Source organism: Vicugna pacos, chromosome 5 (assembly GCF_048564905.1).
Source record: "Vicugna pacos chromosome 5, VicPac4, whole genome shotgun sequence".
Taxonomy (NCBI): Eukaryota; Metazoa; Chordata; class Mammalia; order Artiodactyla; family Camelidae; genus Vicugna; species Vicugna pacos.
In genome coordinates this window covers 51,130,336-51,151,708 of record NC_132991.1, presented here as the reverse complement: position 1 = coordinate 51,151,708, position 21,373 = coordinate 51,130,336, and the positions used below count along the sequence as shown (strand labels likewise).

The 21,373-nt window shown below is 35.9% G+C and overlaps 1 long non-coding RNA gene across 2 annotated transcripts in view; it reads right to left on the bottom strand.

Annotated features, from left to right (window-relative positions):
* Positions 1-2,599: 2,599 nt before the first annotated feature.
* LOC140696627 (uncharacterized) overlaps positions 2,600-21,373 on the bottom strand; it is a 155,703-nt gene continuing 136,929 nt past the window's right edge. For both annotated transcript variants that reach the window (XR_012073131.1, XR_012073130.1), the window contains 3 exons: positions 10,909-10,992; positions 3,504-3,625; positions 2,600-2,975 (listed from right to left, as the gene is read on the bottom strand). This is a non-coding gene — a long non-coding RNA (uncharacterized lncRNA). The remainder of the gene's footprint in view (positions 2,976-3,503; positions 3,626-10,908; positions 10,993-21,373) is intronic.

Below are 21,373 nucleotides of genomic sequence, written 5' to 3'. Positions count from 1 at the left end.
GAAATCAATGTGATTTGGAAAAAGGGAGTGAGACAGCAGCCATTACTCTTTGAAGGTCATCCTCATTAAAGACAGTGAGAAACAAAGATCTTCCAGGAGATTTCAGCTTGTCTTTAATCTTCTTGATGTTGAAAGACAGATGCAGACATATCAGTAGTTTCAGCTTGTTCTCACTCTCCTCCAGCCTGCATTCAGCTCTATTTCCAAACTCCTAACTCTGCTAATAGACAGGAACCCCTAGGCATCCCCAGACCTAGAAACAGTAACTTTCCACTGACTTCACCACTTCTCCTTTATGGTCCTAGTACAGCAGTTGCACAGATGTCAGTTAACAAACACCCCAACAAGATAACTTGTCTGCTCACCCACACCAGTGCACCAGAGAGGCTGGTTAGTGCCTTAGGTTCTCCAACTTCTCCCACAATTCTTCAAGGTCTTGTCCCTACCACAAATCCTGGCACCACAGCACTCAGAGTGGGTCTGCTTCCCTGACTGACAGGGGAGCTTCTCACGTCTGCAGCCAGGAAGGGACAGTCAATGAGGCCGAGTGTCCACAGGGCACTTACCTACATAGGCTGGGAAAGACTGAAGAACTTTGATGAGTGAGCAGTAGCGATGTCAACTAACACTTTTACATGTTTAAATGTTAATTTATTACTTTGAAGAAAGAATAATAGCCATGTTCTAGTTATTTTTAAAACTGCCAGGAATATAAAAGTTATGTCTTATAAAAGTCAAGAGGTTCCCTTCATCACCCTCCCAATAATCCTACTTAAAAGGAGCCCTTTCTTTCATACACAGGGTATAGGACAAAAGGTTTGGATTGAAGTTACATTCCACTACTCCACAGAGTCCATTTAGTTTCTACACTTATCATTGGTCAGAGGAGAGCAAATTTACTTTAAATTGAGTTTTGTTAGATGGACTCATAAAATATTATTTATTAATTAAAAATCAAAATTTATAATATCTTATAAATATTTTATTTGGGTATATTTCTAATATCCAACTATCAAAACATGTATATATAATACTATATAAAGTATCTCACAAAACTATATGAAAACATCATAGGCACTGCTGTTTTTCATTCATTATGGAACATTTCTTAAATAATTAATTTTTTTTTTTGGTTAAAATCTACGAATTATTTTCTATTTTCTGTAGAATTCTTAATAGTGTACTTTCCACACAGGAGGCATTTTAAATTCATTGACTGATTTTAATTTGTGATGGTCTATCTTTCCTTTGTCTACAATTCCATAAGTTTTATTAAGTGCTCATTTTGTGAAATGCACCATACTTAGAGATGCAATTAGGTTTTAGACTGGCTTTAATCAGTGATTAAACTTCCATTTTACTCTCTTTTTCTACAATTCCCTAACAGATGAAGGAATACATACACGAACTGGCAAGTCCTTAGATAACTGAAGGTTGATTACATTTCCTAATAATTTACCTACTTTAATTGGTTCTCCTTCACTTCTATATTCTCTTTATTGCAGGAGTCTTCCCTTAGCAATCTTTGTGCATCTTAAAAAGACAAGCTAATGTCAAGAAAAAAAAAACCTTTTGTACATAATTAATTACAAGTCATTTTTAACTGATCTTCTTTCTTTAAATGGGATTAATTGTAGAAATTTGGATTTTTTTAAAAATTGTATGAAGTTAGATTTACTGCTATTTTAGTTAAGAAATGTTTCTGTGGATGAAACAATACCAACTAATATTTAGTGAAAAGTGCAGAGCAGCTGGCAGTTTCAAATTGTGTGCATCATTGCTCTGTGTATAGTATGAATAGTTTTACAAATTAATTATCTATCTGGAATGCATGTTCCAGCTTTTTCCCAAATAGCTGTTAGTATAAAGCCCCACTTCTATTTCTCTCTTGCAATATAAAAAAAATTGTTCATTTAGCACTAACCACATTTTGAAAAAGTTTTCCACAATAATAACTCTAAAAATGAAGCTCAATTATAGCAGACTAATGAAACATTACTGCTTACAATTTCAGATCATAAGAGGTAAGAGCAATATTATGAAGATCAGTGAGTTAAAGACAGAAAAGGAAAGCTATGGACTAAAATTCTAGGGTAAGTTGACTCAGAGAGATAGTTGGGAGGAGACAAACCAGTTGCAAAGGGCAAATCAGGAGGTGTCTAAGCACAGGTGTAAGCAGGTTGAGACCATTATACACTAAGTAATAAATATGAAACCAAAAGCAAAAGGAGACGTCAGAAGTTAGTTCTTTGGCGAGAGTTATCAGCAATTCTTCAAAACTAAGGTTGGTGGCATTATTGGAGGCAGCAATAAAGGGCAAACGGGATAGGTCTTCAAAGTCAAATAGGAAAACTGTAAAACAGGAAACATTAAATCTAAAAGTCAAAGGCCTAGAAGGTAAGAAGAGAATAGAAAGTAACAAGAATATTCTCCAGCAGTAGTGTCCAAAAGAACTGTCTGCAGTAATGGAGAATTCTACCCTTCACCATCCACTATGACGACCTATCCATGTGTGACTTTTGAGAACCTGAAATATGACAAGTGCAACTAAGGAACTGAATTTTAGAATTTTATTTAAACAATGTGAAGTTACTGTATTGAACAGTGTACCTCTATGGGGTATACATAAACATGGACTGTGTTTCATTACCATGTAACTCTCTTTAGGTGCCCTTTCATATTGTCACTTTCACCAGTTTAAAAAAAATGCAGCTTTCTTCACCCAGCATCTGAAAGTGCCCATTCTTACCTATTTCCTATGACAGCTATATCCAACTAAGGTAAATTTTTGGTTTCATGGGGGTTTATAATATCAGAATATTGGTTTGGTGGGCATAAAGTTCCTGGGCTGTTAGGTATGGCTGCTGTGCATCTCCCAGTGTACATCTCCCATAATCCACAGTCAGGAGATACCACAGTCACTGGTCACACTCCTGGGGGTAGAAATAGAGGTGGTATTCCTTATGGATTTGACCCTGAAAAGGAGGAATGGAAGAAAATTTGGAATACTCGGAGGAATGGTAGAAATAGTGGGAATGGGGAATGGAAAGAAACAAGAGATACTATTTATGAGGAATCATTCTATGAACATGCTGCACAGACTTCCAAAGTAAAAAGGTGGTTTCTGACAGCTGATGACATATTTACATTTCATATACGCTTGATGGAAGGTGCACCAGAAAGGAGCCTGGGCTCTGCAGATCTTAGTACATAGTATCAATGAGATCCTGCTCTTTTTCAATCTAAATACTGTGATCAGGTTATGATCTGAGACCCTGCTCTCTGCAGGATTCAGAGAGCTTGAACTTCAAGCTCAAAGTGAGAAGAGGTGTCTGAACTAAATAAATGTGTAAAAGAGATAGTACGCTTGCAATTTCTAGGTTGGGTGTAGAAGGTATAGGAAATTGATCCACCTTATACACTCACATTGACATTAATTCCAAATAATTTGGGAATAGTAGGAGGACATTGTCTGTGATAGCTGGACACATAACTTAACTCACCGAGTATAGTTGAAGGCCAAACCATAGCTGTCCCAGCCTGGGTTGTACATTGTTCTGAGTATGGTATTGGATTCAAATGTCACCATCCAGTGGTCAATCTGTTCTGGATTTCTGAGTCTTCTCTAAGGCATGGGTGAAAATTAGGTAATGCATCACATTGTAGCCATCAAAAGTAGAGTACAGACTTCTGCTTCCAAGAACATACAATAGACTTACTTTTCCCTTTGCCAAGTACACATAAAACCCTAGACATTATATATAAAAACTATTAAAAGCCTCTGAAAGTTGGAGAGAGGAAGGTCGATCAGCTAGAGACTTAAGGACCCAAGGAATGTCATGGTGGTGAGTTCCCTGAGTTTTCTTTTTGCCTCAGATAGCCCAGCTAGAAGCTAAAGAAGTTAACAATCTGGAAATGCCAGTGGGCCCCCCAACAAGAAAAAGTAACAGCTACAACAAAAGCCTTCTCTGTCTAACCAAATAAAGGGCCAGCTTACCAGGATAGAAAACTTTCAGACAATAACTACTGTACTCTAGACAAACACCACAGAAAAAAACTATGGCTTCACCTCCATATCCCTAGCAGCAGAGGCCAAGTGGGGAGTTAGAACTTCCTCAACCTGATAAAGATCTACAGAAAGACCCATAGCCAACATTATACTTAATTGTGAAAAGTTAAGGTAAGGAAGTCTGCTATCACAGCTCTTATTCAACATAGTGCTAGAAGTTCTAGCCAGTGCACTATGGTAAAAAGGATCTGAAAGGAAAAAATAAAACCATACCTATTTGCAGCTGACCTGATAGATGACATAGATAATACCAAGGAATCTACAAAGAAAGAAAGAAAGAAAGAAAGAAAGAAAGAAAGAAAGAAAGAAAGAAAGAAAGAAAGAAAGAAAGAAAAAAAGAAAGAAAGAAAGAAAGAAAAGAAAGAAAGAAAAAAAGAAAGAAAGAAGGAAAGGAAGAAAGAAGGAAAGAAAGCAGGAAAGAAAGAAGGAAAGAAAGCAGGAAAGAAAGGAGGGAAAAAAAGAAAGAAAGAAAGGAAGAAAGAAGGAAAGAAAGAAAGAAAAAAGAAAAAAAGAAAGAGGGAAAGGAAGAAAGGAAAGAAAGAAGGGAAAAAGAAAAGAAGAAAGAAAGAAAGAAAGAAAGAAAGAAAGAAAGAAAGAAAGAAAGAAAGAAAGAAAGAAAGAAACTCCTAAAACTATTAAGTGAGTTCAGCAAGGTTGCAGGATTCAAGATAAACGTACAAAAATCAATTATATGTTTATATACTAAAAATGAATATTTGGACACTGGAATTGAAAATACAATACTAAAAAATGAAATAAAATACTTGAATGTAAATCTAACAAAGCATGTGCAGAATATGTGTGCTATATCTATACAACACTGACGAAAGAAATCAATGAAGTTCTAAATAAATGAAAAGGCATACCATGTTCATGTCTCGGAAGATTCAACACAGTAAAGCTGTCCATTTTCCCCAAATTGATATACAGGTTTATCACAGTATCCCTCAAAATCTGAACAAGATTTTTTATAGATATTGACAAGATTATTCTAAAATTCATACAGAAAGACAAAGGAACTAGATTAGCTAAAGTAATTTTGTAAAAGAAAAATGAAGTACCAGGAATTAGTCTACCCAGTAATCAAGACTATGTGGTATTGGTGGAAGAATAGACATGAGTTCAATAAAACAGAATAGAGAAACCAGAAATAAACCTACACAAATATGCCTAATTAATTCACGGCAAAGGTGTAAAGCAAATCAATTGAGTAAAGATGACCTTTTCAGCAAATGGTGCTAGAGTAGGGTATCCATTGGCAAAAAAAAAGAGAAAAAAAAAGAAGGAAGGAAGGGAGGGAGACAGGAAGAAAAGAAAAGTAAACCTCAGCCTAAGCTCCATGCCTTATACAACAAATTAACTCAAAATGGAATCATGGATTTAATAAATTTTTTTTTTTAAAAAAAGGGAAAACTTCTTGGAGATTCAGGGCTAGGCAGAATTCTTAGACCTGATAACAAAAGCATGATTCATAAAGTGAAAAATTATGAATTAGATTTCACCAAGTTTTGAAACTTCTGCTCTGCAAAACACCTTAAGAGGATAAAAATACAAACTACAGAGTGGAAGAAAATATTTGCAAGCCACATATCTCACAAAGGACTAGTACAGGGATGTTCACTTTATAGTGCTTCACTTTGTTGTGCTTCTCAGGTATTGCAACTTTTACAAATTAAAGGGTTGGTATGGAGCAAGTCTATTGGAACCATTTTACCAACAGTATTTGCTCAGTTCTTGTCTCTACGTCCCATTTTGATAATTTCTGAAGTATTTCAAACTCTTTTACTATCGTATGTGTTAATGATGAACTGTGATCAGTGATCTTTGACATTACTATTATAATTATTTTGGGGGTACCCTGAAATCATGCCCATGTAAGACAATGAACTTAACTGAGAAAATGTTTCTGTTCTGACGGCTCTACCTACTGGCTAGTCCCCCATCTCTCTCCCTCTCCTCAGACCTCTCTATTCTCTGAGACACAATATTGAGATAAGGCAAATTCATAACCCTAACATGGCTTCTAAGCATTCAGGTGAAGGAAAGAGTCACACATCTCTCACTTTAAATCAAAAGCTAGAAATGATTAGGCTTAGTGACAAAGGCAAGTTGAATGCCAGGATAGGATGAAAGCTAGGCTTTTTGTGCCAGTTAGCCAAGTTGTAAATGCACAGGAAAAGTTCTTGAAGAAAATTAAAAGTGTTACTCCAGTAAACGAAAGAATAATATGAAAGTAAAATAGTCTATTGCTGATACGGAGAAAGTTTTAGTGGTCTGGATACAAGGTCAAACTAGCTACAACATTTCATTAAGCCAAAGCCTAACCCAGAGCGAGGCCTTAACTCTCTTCAATTCTATGAAGACCGAGAGAGGTGAGGAAGCAGAGGAAGAAAAGCTGGAAGCTAGCATAGGATGGTTCATAAGATTTCAGAAAAAAGCCATCTCCTTTGCATAAAAGTGCAAGATGAAACAGCAAGTCCTGATGAAGAAACTGCAGTAAATTATCCAGAAGATCTAGCTCAGTTAACAAATGAAGGTGGCTACACTAAATACAGATTTTCAATGTTGATAAAACAGCCTTCTAGGACTTTCACAGCTAGAGAAGAGAAGTCAAAGCCTGATTTCAAAGCTTCAAAGGACAGGTTTATGCAGCTGTTGACTTAAAATTGAAGCCAACACTAATTTACCATTCTGAAAATCCCTGAAAAATTATGGTAAACCTACTCTGCTTATCTCAAAAAACAAAGCTTAGGTGACAGCACATCTGTTGACAGCATGGTTTATTGTTTATTTTAATCCCACCGTCAAAACCTACTGATCAGAAAAAAAAGAAAAATTCCTTTGAAAATATTACTGCTCATTGACAATGTACCTGGTCACTCAAGAGCTCTGATGAAGATATATAATGAGATTAATGTTGTTTTCATCCATCCTGCAGCCCATGGATCAAGAATTAATTTTGACTTTTAAGTCTTATTCTTTAAGAAACACATTTCATAAGGCTATAGCTGCCATAGTTTGTGATTCCTCTGATGGATCTGGGAAAAATGAATTGCAAACCTTCTGGAAAGGATTCACCATTCCAGATGCCATTAAGAACATTCATGATTCATGGGAGGAGGTCAAAATATCGAAATATATAGGAGTTTCAAAGTTGATTCCAACCATCATTGATGGCTTGGAGGTGTTCAAGACTTCAGAAGAGGAAGTAACTGCAGATGTGGTAGAAACAGCAACTGGAATTAGGAGTGGAGCCTAAAGATGTGACTGAATTGCTGCAATTTCATGATAACACTTGAATGGAGAAGGAGTTACTTCTTATGGATGAGCAAAGAAAGTGGTTTCTTGAGATGGAATCTACTCCTGGTGAATATGCTTGAAGATTGTTGAAATTACAACAAAGTATTTAGAACATTACATAAACTTAGTTGATAATACAGCACCAGGGTTTGAGAGGGTTGACTCCACCTTTGAAAGAAGTTCTACTTTAGGGAAAACACTATCAAACAGCATTGCATGCTGCAGAGAAATTGTGGGGAAAAAAAAAGAGTCAATCAGTGAGGCAGACTTCATTGTTGTCTCATTCTAAGAAATGGCCATAGCCACCCTAACCTTCAGCAATCACCACCCTGATCAACCAGCAGCCATCAACAATGAGGTAAGACCTTCCACCAGCAAAAAGATTATGACTCACCAAAAGCTCAGATGACAGTTAGCATTTTTTTGGCAATACAGTATTATTTAAAGAAGGTACATACATTGTTTTTTAGACATAATGCTATTGCACACTTAATAGACTACAGTATAGCATAAATATAATCTACATGCACTGGGAAACCAAAAAATTCACGTGACTAGCTTTATTGCTATATTTGCTTTATTGCAGTGGTCTGGAACCAAATCTGCAATATCTTTAAGGTATGCCTCTATCTAGAATATTTTTTAAAAAACTCTCAAAATTCAACAGTAAAAAAAAAGCAATCAATCTAATTGGAAAAAATGCAGAAGAGGTTGAGAGATAATTCACCAAAGAAAATATACAGATGTCAATAAACATATGAAAAGATGTTCAACATCATTAACCATTAAAGGATTGCAAATAAAAAACATGATGAGCTATGACTACACACATTTCAAAATGACTAAAATAAAAAATACTGGTAATGGTATCAAATACCTGGATCACTCATACCTTACTGGTGGCAATTTAAATAGTACAACCACTCTGGTAAAGAACTTGGCAGTTTCTTAAAAGACTAAATATTTTACTACCATATTACCTAGCAATTGCACTCCCGGGCATTTTTCCCAGAGAAATGAAGAGTTGTGTTTACAGACAAACCTGTACATGAATGTTTATAACTTTATTGATAATAGTAAAAAACTGGAAATAACCCAGATGTCCTTCAAAGGTAAATGCTTAAACTCACTGGTATATGCATAGCATGAAATACTACTCAGTGATAATAAAGCAAGAACTGTTAACACACAGAACAACCTAGATGAAGCTCCAGAGAAAAATACAAATCCTGAAAGGTTATATAATATATGGTTCCATTTATATAACATTCTTGAAATCACAAAATTACAGAATTGGAAAACATATTAGAGATTGACAGGAGTAGGTAGAAGTGGGTACAGATGTGACTGTGACAGGGCAACATGAGGCATCCCTATGGTGCTGGAAATGTTCTGTATCTTGACAATAAAATGTCAATATTCTGGTTTTGATATTGTATTATAGTTTTACAAGATATTATCATTGAGGGAAACTGAGTAATGGGTACATTGGATCATTATATATTATTTCTTATAACTCCATGTGACTCTACCATCAACTCAAAATAATAAACTTAATTGAAAAGATCCACAGAACTAAAAAAGAAAAAAGAAAAAAAAAGAGCATAAGGAATGTTCAGGGTCAGGATGGAAAACAAGGAGTTTTCTTGAAACTGGGTTTCTTGGCATTGTTTGATAATCATATACATTTGAAGGTACATCCTATAAAGGAGGAAAAAATACATTTTTACTTTAAAGAACAAAACCAGGTAAAATTAGAAGAATTAGAAGAATAAGATTAAGGCTTAATACAGGAAAAGAGCTTTTCAGTAGTAAATGAGGGGGTGTCCAACACTGGAATAAGTTGCCTAGAGAAGAAGTGAACTTCCAGGTAATGCATTCAAGCAGGAAGGATGCTGCAAAAGGCATGAATGCTTTTGGTTGGAGATTGGGCCTCTTTAGGGAATCACAAATTCAAATGCCAACAGGGATCTAGCTAGGTAAATAAGCATGCTAGGAGAAAAAGTAAAGAACAGTAAAAAGCAATGGGCTGTGGACAACAAAGAGGCCATCTGCCACTCAGCTCTCGAAGATGGCTGCCTATGACAATGCTGACCTGGAGGGGTTAGATCTTCAGATGTTTCAAAGGAACCTGGGAATCTAGCTTTTTAAATGAAATCTCCCAATAATTAAAATTTACTAAGTTGCTTCTGATATTCAAATACTATGAAGTCTAAAACTGTAGTCCAAATAAAACTTACCTGGAACTTACCCTATTGTTTTAATTTTAGCACTTAAAATGAGCACAAAAAAATGGTTTCTACACAAAAAATGGTTTCTATCTGCTGATTTGAAAAGATACATGCACCCCAATGTTCATAGCATCATTATTTATAATTGCCGAGACATGGAAGCAACCTAAGTGTCCATCAACAGATGAACAGACAAAGATGTGGTCTGTGTATATATATATATGTATGTGTGTGTGTATATATATAATACATATATATATATACACACAATGGAATACTACTCAGCCATAAAAGAGAATGAAATTTTGCCATTTGCAGCAACCTAGATGGACTTGGAGGGTATTATGCTAAGTGAAATAAGTCAGAGAAAAAAAAATACTATACAATATCACATATATGTGGAATCTAAAAAATACAACAAACTAGTGAGTATAACAAAAAAGAAACAGACTCTCAGATATAGAGAACAAATTAGTGGTTACCAGTGGGGAAAGAGAATAGGAGGGGGTTAAGAGATACAAACCATTATGTATAAAATATGTTACAAGGATATATCGTACAGCACAGGGAATATAACCAATATAGTTATTATTATATAACTATAAATGAAGTATAACCTTTAAAATTGTGAATCACTATATTGTACACTTGTAACTTATATAATATGGTACATCAACTATACTTAATTTAAAAAATTACAATCTCTAGAGCAAAGATTTTAAAAAACGATTTCTATCCTTCCATCCCCACATTTCAATTTCCAAAAACCTCTTATATTCTTAACATAGGTTTCTATTTCCATGAAGACATCTTGAACAAATATCTCATTTGCTGCAGTTTGTGTTTGATATTAAAGTAGCCATTAGACTAGTATCTTTCTGGTAAGTTCTGCATGTGACAGCCGGTTTTGGAGGGGAAGTCATTTCTGAAAATTCCAGTTTTATTGCATAATATATCATCCTTACCATATATTTAGAGATACAATGATATATTATGTTTCAATGTTTACATTTACTTCATGAATATATGTCTTTTCTCCTAACATGATTGGAACTTTCTTGAAAGAACGTATCAAGTCTCAGGTTGCCTTTTTCTGTCCTCAGTATCCTTACCACAGTATGAGTCACACAATAAGTAATCAAAAATGGTTAGTTCACAAGGTTCTGTATCAAATAATATAATTGAAGATATCCCTGGCCAAAAAGGGAAAAGTTGGAGCAAGCTAGCTGGAAGATTTATTTAGTCCTGCCCTCTATAGACTTAACCATCAGCACTATCACAGTCTCCCAGCCTCTCAGCTGGACTTACCTTCTTGAAATTTTACCACCACTGGTGTTTCCCCGGGAGTCTTATGGAGCTCTCCAAAAGGCAGTGACTGAAGATATCCATTCCCTGTTTTGAATTTTAAAAAGAAATTTTTAAAAATCAGACAAAATCTTTCTGTATTCCATGCATTTTATGTCACTGGGGCCTTGGGAGGAGTTTTCACTGTGGGGCAGCTTAGATGGGATTTACCAACCATTAGAAGAAGTAAATGGCTCACACTTACTCCTTTCCTTTCTTTCTTTCAATTTCAAGTAGATGTTATGATATTAGTCAATATCTACACTATCTATGGTAGGGTCCTATGGTAGATTCAGAGTTTCTACAAATCAGGTAGAGAAACAAAATGGCAGGTAGTATTTGACAACAAAGAAATGTAATGAATCCCCAAGTATGCCACAGATCTTCAACTTTCCATTTATCCAACAGTCACTGAGATTTTGAGTTGTGAAACTAATTTTGTGTTCTTTAAATTACCAAAATTCAATTTTATGCTAAGAAGAAAATCACACAGATACACAGACACACAGACACACACACACACACACACACACACACACACACACACACACACACACACAACTCCTCTGCCCATCAAATAAAGTGAAAACTTTTAAGGAGCCACCCATAAGGTCTTTGACAATCAGATATAGTACTTTTTAGAACAGCTGGTAAATGATTAAGTTCAGCATAACTGGTGTCTAGAGAAGCTTCATCAAAAACTACTTTTAACAATGCTCAGTTCCACAAAAAGAAAGAGTCTGAGAATCAAAACCCAGTTTCAGAAACGACCTTACGCCAAGAGTGAAAGGTGTTAAGCTGTTGTGCTCTGGGCACATGCCCGGGGCAGGGCTCCTGACTTTTCAAGACAGTGTGGTTTTCACTTCACTGTTTTCCTGAACTGACCTAATCATGTTCTGCCTTTCCTCCCAGGAAACTTTATTTCCTTTAACTTACGTCTTTGCCCCCATCTAACTTCTGCACTCTTAGTGTATTCCCTTGCCTGACTGTTGCTCCAAATATGACACATCCTTTTCTTTTTTTTTCTCCACTGATGGAGGAGTTATTTGATTTTCATGAAAGCATGTTTTTTATAGAAAGACAAAAAAGGTCTAAGTCCTACTGTGTATTTCTGCTTCAAAAATCATTTCTGAGGACACAAGCTGCATTGGGAATGGCTGACCAGAATTCTGGGCATGACAGTATTTAAACCTCAATACTAGAGCAGTTTTCTCAGATCCTGAAATGCCACAGAGCAGTACAAAGGAGACAGACATGCTCTCTGCTATCTCATGTCACCTTTTAGTCCTGAAAGAACAAAGGTAACCAAACAATAGACAATTTCTCTCAAAGCGCAGTTCTTTTGCTGACTTTTGAGTGTGAAATCTAAGTCTGGTGAAAGCAGTAGCACAGTAGTACTTGGCCTTTTAATTTTTGTTCAGCCTACAGCAAAAAGGAAGGCCATGTCTTGTTTACCTAAATTACTAGACCAGCCTCTTAACTGCTCCCCGACTTCTGCCTTTGCTTCCTTCGTCCCCTCCAGCTTATTTTCCAAGAGCAGACAGAGTGAGCCTTTAAAACATATCAGATGGTCACAGACATAGAAAACAAACTTATGGTTACCAGGGAGGAAAGGGGGGCGGAGCGAATTGGGGGATAAACTGGCAGTTCAGGATTTGCAGATACTAACTACTATATATAAAATACATAAACAACAAGGTCCTAATGTGTAGCACAGGGAACTATATTCAATAGCTTGTAATAGACTATAATGAAAAAGCATATGAAAAGGAATACATATATAAGCATAATTGAATCACTAGCTATACACCAGAAATTAGCACAACATTGTAAACAGACTATAATTCAATTAAAAAATTTTTTTAAATGAGATAGTTAACATCCTCACTCAAAATTCAACAGCTCTGACTCTCAGTTGGAACTAAAGCCCAAGTTTTCCACCATCTCCTCACACACTCATGCCCCTTACTGTGCTGATCTCATTATCACTGCCTCAGCATCCCTCACTCTATTCCAGTCACAACAGTCTCTTGGCTGTTCCCTGGACACACCAAGCAGGCTGTAGTACTCAGGCACCTGCACAAGCGGATCCTCTGCTGGGACCAATTTTTCATAGGCATCACTGCCTTCAAGACTGCTCAGATATTGACATCTCAAAGAGACCCGCCTCAACCAACCTGTAACTGATCAAAATTCTTTTTCCTCCCATTTCAGCTGCCCCTCCAACTCCTTTAATCCTGATCTACTTTTCACTTGTCCATATTGCTTATTAGGTCTTTTGTATACTATCTGTTTATAATGGAGGCCTACAAGGCAGGAATCTTTGTTCTATTCACTCAATTACCCAAAACAGTGCCTGGCATATGTGTGGTAGACACTCGATTAAATTTGTCGAATGAATTAATGGTAAATTGGTTTGTATTTTTTTTCTTTGAAGATAATAAAGGTATTATCCTGGGAAGAAGAAAAAAGATATTGTTAACAGCGTAATTGTAATTCACAATTACTGAATAATAAAAAATTGTTTATTTTCTGAATTCAAACTCATGGGCTTTTGTTTGTTTTTTTCTCAAAGATTCATGGAAGACCCTCAATACCCAAAGCATAAAGGTAAGCTGTAAGGTACTAGGTGAATTTGAGTTAACAAGTGAACTGAAAATTTGGAGAACATTTTTAAATTGTCTTCATCTAAGAAAACAGACTCACATTTGCTTTCAGACTAGTTGTCTATCCACAGCTGCAAAAACATGGGAAGTAGAATTTTGGTCCAGTATCAAAATTCTCTCCAGAACTTTGGCTCAGTTTCAAAATTCTCTCCGTTGTTTGGTGCGTATGTCAGTCAGACTTGTTCCTGGATCTGAAGCTTTTCCAGCAAGATGCTCTGGTCTGGGGCCTGGGGCTGTGTCTCTGACTTAGACTCTTTGGTCTCTTAGTGCTGCCTTTAGTTCTTGCTTTCTAATCTCCTTGTTTTCTGGGTCTCTTGACTGTGTACACTCATACACTGTTCCTTGAATCTTGGCTGGTTTCCAAATATTGATCTCTATCATAGATACAGAGATGTATCACCTAGATACTGCTTCTCAGAAATACTTGTTGACCAGCTGTGCCATCAGGGACTGCCTTAGCTTCTAAAGGCCATCTTCCCCATGGTCATGTGCTTCCTTGGGGCAGCATGGACCCCATGATAGCCCAGAATAGATCCACTAAGCAGCAGTTTCTTGCTCAAGATGCCCTAAAGGTTGGCCAAGATATTGCCAGGCATGTATCACAAGCCAAATTCTCCCTCTGTCCAATCCTGCTCCTACCTCGTTCTCTCTCCTCCATGGGTACTGACCTCTAATAAACATTGTGTAACCCCAAACACCATCTCAGTATCCACTTCTGGAGAATTCAACTAGTAACAACTTCCAACACTCTCAACTAATAGAAATGTCAAGACTGAGAGAACTGAAGACGTAGAAAGTCAAGCAGAATATAGATGAGCAATACTCAGGGAGAAATATATGATACATGAGAGATTTATCTACTTCTGAAACAATGCTAATAATACATTTGAGTTCTCATTGTTCTATGTGTCCTTAGCAACAGCTCATAATACAAGAAAATTATTTTGCTTTCTTAAGACTTTGAGCCAAAACTCTCTTCTAACTCACCCTTTAGAAAATCCTCCCTTATGTTAAGTTGGTAATTCTTTTACAACAGCAAAAAAAATTAAAACACATCAATTCTGGAGATAATCAAAAAATAGTTTGGGTTCTGAATGAAGACTTAGGAGGACTAAACTTACTAGATCATAGAATTTATAAGAAGATCATCCTGATATTTGCATATTAACAACATTCATTTGTCAGAAATTTACTTTCAACTATGTTTTTCAGTTTGAACACAATTTTAGAATAGAGTGGGCCTTTTCTGTTTCTAAGACACAGTTGGTTGGTACCACCTTGTGTTGGCTGGAATCATTTACCTTTACTTCATCATGATATTTTCCTATATTATTCAAGGTAAAACTGCCTTTGATCCAATGTAGCTAATATCTAGGAGACACCTTAGCTGGATCCAAAACCATGCATAGGCACTGCCTTCCCTTTGCCTGAGGGTGAATATAGTTAGCATCTTCCAAACCCCGCTCCAGTCACCAAGCGACCCTTCTGAGTGGCTAATTTCTATGCCAAGCCCATTCGGCTTGGACCCTTATGAGAAGTTCTGAATTCCAAAGGCTGCTTGTTTGAAAATTCATGAGTTTCTCAATGATGCAGTTCCTTTTTTGGCTGCCCCACTGCTTGGTTAGTTCAGACAACAAGCTGCTTAGGGATGGATAATTTTTCCTTTTAGCTGCCAAAACCTCCAGGGGGGTTGGTATTTCACTGCTATTGTAGAATTTTCAGAAGTTTGGAAAACAGAGAATTTTATTTTTTGTTTTGTTTTGATATAGGACATTTTGACAATGGCTTTGGCAGTGATACAAAAATCTCCATGCTTGTAAACCAGAATAACATTTGCAGCCATCTGGCTTGCATGTAGCACCCTCTGAGTGGGGTAGATATAAAAACAGTAAGCAATTAAGAGGTTTAAAGTGGTTTTCCCATTAGTTTCTGAACTGAACTACCCATGATAAAGACATAATAGGCAATGAAAGGGTTGCTGATTCTTTGTCAGCACACTTCCCATCATGATAAAAATTGTCTGGCACTTCCATTATTTCTTAATTTCTCAACGTGCCTCCACTATCCCACTACCATGATTTACCCAGATTTCTGGACTCAGATATTCTTTTGTCCTAAATATAACATCCTTAATCATGACAAACCACAAAATCCATTGAAAGATCCACTATACGCCTAGCTATGTTTATTCTCTCTTTTGAATGTGACTAAGGCTTGATTCCAAAGAACAGAGGAAAACTCTTAAAATAGCATAATATGAATCACTACCTTTTAACTTTAAATTTCAGGGCCTAATCTTTATATGGTGAACATTAAATATTTTATCAGGATAGTTTTAAACAATGTAACACAGAAGAAAGTTTTGATTCTTGAAACTGAGAAGACATAGCTCCTTTAGCTCAGGAATTATGTCTTTTGACCACTTTAAAATTATTCAAAGGTATTTCTGACAATAGCTACACATACCAAGATATATAAATAGCACCACCACCTTGGAGTTTTATCAATTTCCAAGATGGTAAGGAGATCAAAGTTATCCAAAGCTCTAGAGAAAGCAAAGTTTGAGAAGTTGTGCTGAAAGTAAATGATAAAGTGAGGCAGGATTTGAGAAGACAGACTTACTTTCCCCCATCCGGCGTGCTTCTTAGAATCCTATCCTGCCTGCCCAGAAAACATGATCTGCTAGTAACCTGCAGAAGAGGCTTTGTGCTATCGTGCATTTTGCAGATTTTACATAGAGTAACATATTTTTATGCAAGGCTTTCAGAGATTTCTCACTTAGTTGTCAAGTTCAGAAAACCCAGAGCTGGAAGAGATCAGACAGGAATTTTCCCAAACAAATTAGCATGTTGGAGGATGATGTAAATGGCAGCATGAATTTCCTCTATGCTTGGGCACGCTTTGTAGCACAGCTAAGACATTAACAAGTGATGGTTTCCTGCACTTGGGCTAGTGATTTACGAAGTTGCTTTCTGATTTAATAGAGTGCTAGAAAGGATTGTTGTTATACCAACTAAAAGAATCATAAAATGGTAATGAATGTTATGAAACTTCATGAATATTTCATCTAAAGACAGGCTGTCAGATTTATCTGGAGGTTAAAGAGAACACAGGCCATAAATCACGCTCAAGATGGAGTTGCTTGAAGTTCATAGTTGGTGAGAACTGTTTACATGTTAGGCAAGGCTATCTGTGGGGGTTTATTACTTTGGTGACAGTTAACCTAAGATAAAGAAAAAATCAGGTTTAAAAAGAATCAGCAAAGTCTTGTAGGAAGCACTGGGGCATTTTTGAAACAAAATTGGCTCTATTGTAATTTTCTCATTTAACATATTAAGTATTCAAAACTATAATCAATATTCAATAAAAAGGATCACAAGGCTATTAAACTGGCACAATAAAATGGAATAATGAGCACAAGAGTGTTCTTTAGCTATGCACACATAACCATCATTTATATTAAATCTTTAATATAGCATCAGTTTCAAGGCAATTTCTCATTTGGAATATTTATAGGTAGTTTAAAATTCACTACTTATTTTGTTAGATAGGTATATTTTACTTCTTCCAATACAACCCTCAAAACTCTGCTTCCCCCAGGCTACACTAATGACAGAAGTGAGATTCAGTGATGACGGGAATTTTCCTCTAGCTCAGTAACTAGCTAAGAGCAAACCCCTTAACTCTTTTAAATTAGGTTTTCCCCTCTTCCTATGTTTTTCAACATATAAGAAATGTTATTTAAGTATAGATATAACCTTTCTGAAAATCTTTTAATTATCTGGCAGTGGAAATAGAAACCTAGCAGCTCATTCAATCATTTGATCAGTCACTCAGCATCATTTTGAGTGCTTACTATGTGGTATGTATCTTGCTAGGTGATAAGGATAAAATGGTGAATAATTAAAACATGGTAGAACATTTTGCTAACTGTACAACATTTTGCTTCAAGATGGGTACAGATAATTAAACAAGAAATTATAAAATGTGTGATGGTTGACATAATAGAAGCTGTTATGAGGGCACATAGGAGGGGTACATGCCCTAGAGTTTAGAGATCAAAGATGGCGCCTTGGAAAAAAGAATGTCTAAGGTCAGACCCACCTTAATGATAAGTAAAGACCTTGTGAAGTAGGATGTAGACTAGGAAGAAGGAAAAAACATGATCTATCAGAGGACCTGAGGAAAGCTTGTAATTGTTGAAGCATATTGAACGTGTGCTTTTTGGGCAGAGGATGGGAAGATGGGGAGGGAAGAAAAGGAGGGCATAGACCATGCCTATAAACCCTGCAAGGAGTTTGAACTTTACCCCAGGGCAATGGATTTCACTCTACCTCAGGACAATGGATTTCAGCAATAATGATAGCATTAGATTCCCATTTCATCTTCTTTAGAGTTATATTTCTTGTTCGGTAGAGAAAATGTTTTATACTTCTACTGTTTGTACTAAAATGAAAATCAAGATTTTGATCAGATGTTTTAAGTCAGTGACTGATGGGTTTTGAGAGTAACTTTATAAAGTGAGTGGGGAAGGGGGAATCAAATTATTTTTGTAAAAAATGTTGAACATCATCAATACTCTTGAATAGTGGAAGAGAAGGTGATCAAATAAATACATTTCTCTAACAACAAAGTCAGAGTGGGGTAATTACCCTGAAGAATTTCCTGATAAGAATGGAGTAGTTCCAAAGTTAGATAATGAGATCTGTTTCTGAAGGTCTTAAAAATAAAAATTGTCCTTCATTTTAAAGAAGAAAAAGTAGCTTACATTCAAAAGAAAGTGTTCCCCTGAATATCCACATCCTTATCCTGCTCAATATCCTGAATATGTTGTATTAAAATAATAACTAATATTGATTAAGAAAATACCATGTGTCAGTCCCTGTGTGTTTTACATATACTAACTTATTAAAACTACTGAGTGTTTTACATATATTGGCTTATTTAATCCTCATTTTAAAATCTGTATAGTAAATATATAATTATCTCCATTTTAAGATGAGGGGAATTAGGCACACAGAAACAAGTTATTGTCTATGTCACACAGTCAGTGAGCTGCAAAGCTGGGATTTGAACCTAGGCAGTCAGGCTTTTAACCACAATGGCATGTCCCAGTGTTCTCAGTCATAACATATTACATAGTCACACAATTTATAGTTTTTATGGTAATAATCACTAGGAATAACAATGAAAATTATCACCAAAAAAAAAACTGTTCCCATTTACCTTTGAATATTCTTTTATATCTATTTATGAGGGAGTTCATATTTCAAGGAAGAAGAAAATTCTAATTTGATTTTCTGCAAAGCAAACATACTTTTGCAGATTTGACACTCGTAACAATGTATTTGCCCATTGATTATTGATGAATGAACTGTGTTCTTACTGTGGTACTGGCATACAGTAAATGCACTGAACACATGACATAGCTTTTAGGAGAAAAAGTAATCTTAAAAACTGTCCTTCACGGAGTATATCATACTGAACTGTCATTCACATTACCCTAAACTGAGCTATAATGTTATTATCTGGTAGATGTCACATCCTTCATTCAAAATGGAAACCGTGCTTTTAATTTCTAGAGAAAAACATCCCATGTGTTTAAGCTGATGTATAGGGCAGAATACCAAAGCCTCCCCAATACAAAGAGTCATTTGTCCAATTTTCTGACCTGCTCCATCCTAACGACTAAGGACAGCATAGGATGACAAAAGGTTTCCAGCAGAAACGGATTTATAGTCAGAATCAGTTTACTACGTTTTCATTCATTTTGAATGAATACAAAGAATAATCTTGCTGCTAATACAAATGCAGCAAACTGAGCCATTAAATTGACAGTGTGATCTATCCCACTTCACACTGCTTTATAAGCAAAATGTATCATTCTCGGGAGCTTTCTCCTGGTTAAATAATTGTAAGAAATATATCTCTTGCCACTACTTTTATTGATAAAACACAGCATGTCATCTTAATTCATCCCTCCACTGCTGTATTTTATCATCTTCTACCGAGTGATTGGGATTCTGATCACCCTGTGTTCTGCTCTCAGATTGAAAGCCTCTATCTACTTATCTGTTATTCTTCACAAAGCAAAGCTCTGGTGTAACATCTGTTTTCCCACTGAATCTTCACCAGAGACTCAGATGCCAGCAAGCAATAACCTTGGGGTTCTCTTAGAAATCCTCGAGGGTCCCTGCTATGTCTGGGCTTGAAGCTAACAGAATTAATGGACAAAGTGCTGTTATTTGATTTTCATTTCTGAATTTGATTTGGGGTACATGAGCTTGGTGGAGTGCTGATAATGTTTTACAGATCTTTGAAGCTAGTCATCACTTGATGAAAGGTTTAGAAGGCTGGAAGCTTTAACTGCATATCTTGAATTGTATTTTCTCTCTCCTTCCAATGATGTTCAATTAAGCTCACATCTTAATCTTAGAACACACATAAAAATCTGTCTCGTCTCAATTAGGTATTTTTAGGAAATTCTCTATTTCTAATAACAAATGGTGATTTAAAATTTCTAGTCTGAAATTGGCATCAGTTTGAATTCTTTTGCATTTTGTGATGGAATTTGCTGAAAATTTTTTATCCATTTAGTTCAAATTGTTGAGAAAGGTTATAAATTAATTTAAATCAGAAGTAGATTTTGGTCATGACACAAGTCAAAAGAAATATATAATCTAGAAAATTTGTAAATATTGATCACTTTTATAATTAGTAATAAGTTATGCTAAAAGATAAAATGTATGCTTTAAACTGGTATATCTGCTTTATATATACACATAAATACATGTATGTAAATACTTAGACATAATACTTGTAAATATATACATCATGCTAATAGAAATTTTTCAGGTTTCTTTTTCCTCAGCTTTACTGAAGTACAATTGACAAATAAAATTGTAATATATTTAAAGTGTATATTGTGGGGACTTGATATACATACATATTATGAAAAGATTCCTCTCACCTAGTAAATTAACAGATTCATCACCTCACATATTAATTTTTGTGTGTGAGAGTTCTACTCTCTCATCAAATTTCAATTATAAGAAAATAGAATTTTAAAGTCAATATTAGCAGCAATGAGTCATTTATTGTTTCATTATCCATTACTGCAAAACCGTCCACTCAAAACCAAGCAGTTTAAAACAACGATTTTTTTTCACAAGTCTCTCAGTTGTCTAAACTCAGCTGGGGAATCCTCTGCTTCATGTGCGGTTGGCTGGGGTCACTCACTCAGCTGCATTCTGCTAAAGACTGAGCTTCACTGGAAGATCCAAGAAAGCTTCACTCATATGTCTGACACTTTGATGCTCTCCACATGGCTACTCCACATGGCTAGCTTGGACTTCCTCACAGCATCGTGGTCTCAGGATAGTTAGGCTTTTGCATAGCAGCTGGCTTTAAGAGAAATAAAATAGAAGATGCCAGTCTCCTTAAGGGCTAGTCCTGGAATAGGCATAGCATCACTTGAGCTCCATTCTATCAGGCAAAGGCAGTCACAAAACTAGCTCAAAGTCAAGGGTAAGGGATGGACTCTACCTCTTGATTGGTAGAGTGATATGAATATAGAAGAAAGGCAGAAATTAATGGCCATCTTTGAAGACTATCTAGAGCACTTTCCTAAATTTAAATTTCAAGGATCTATTTTTAAAATTAGAGTGGAAGTACTCTCAGCCTTCTTCATTACACTAGACAATAACTGATTTTCCCAAACTATTAGTCTGTCTAAAGTCCTGAAATCCCATATGTTAAAAAAT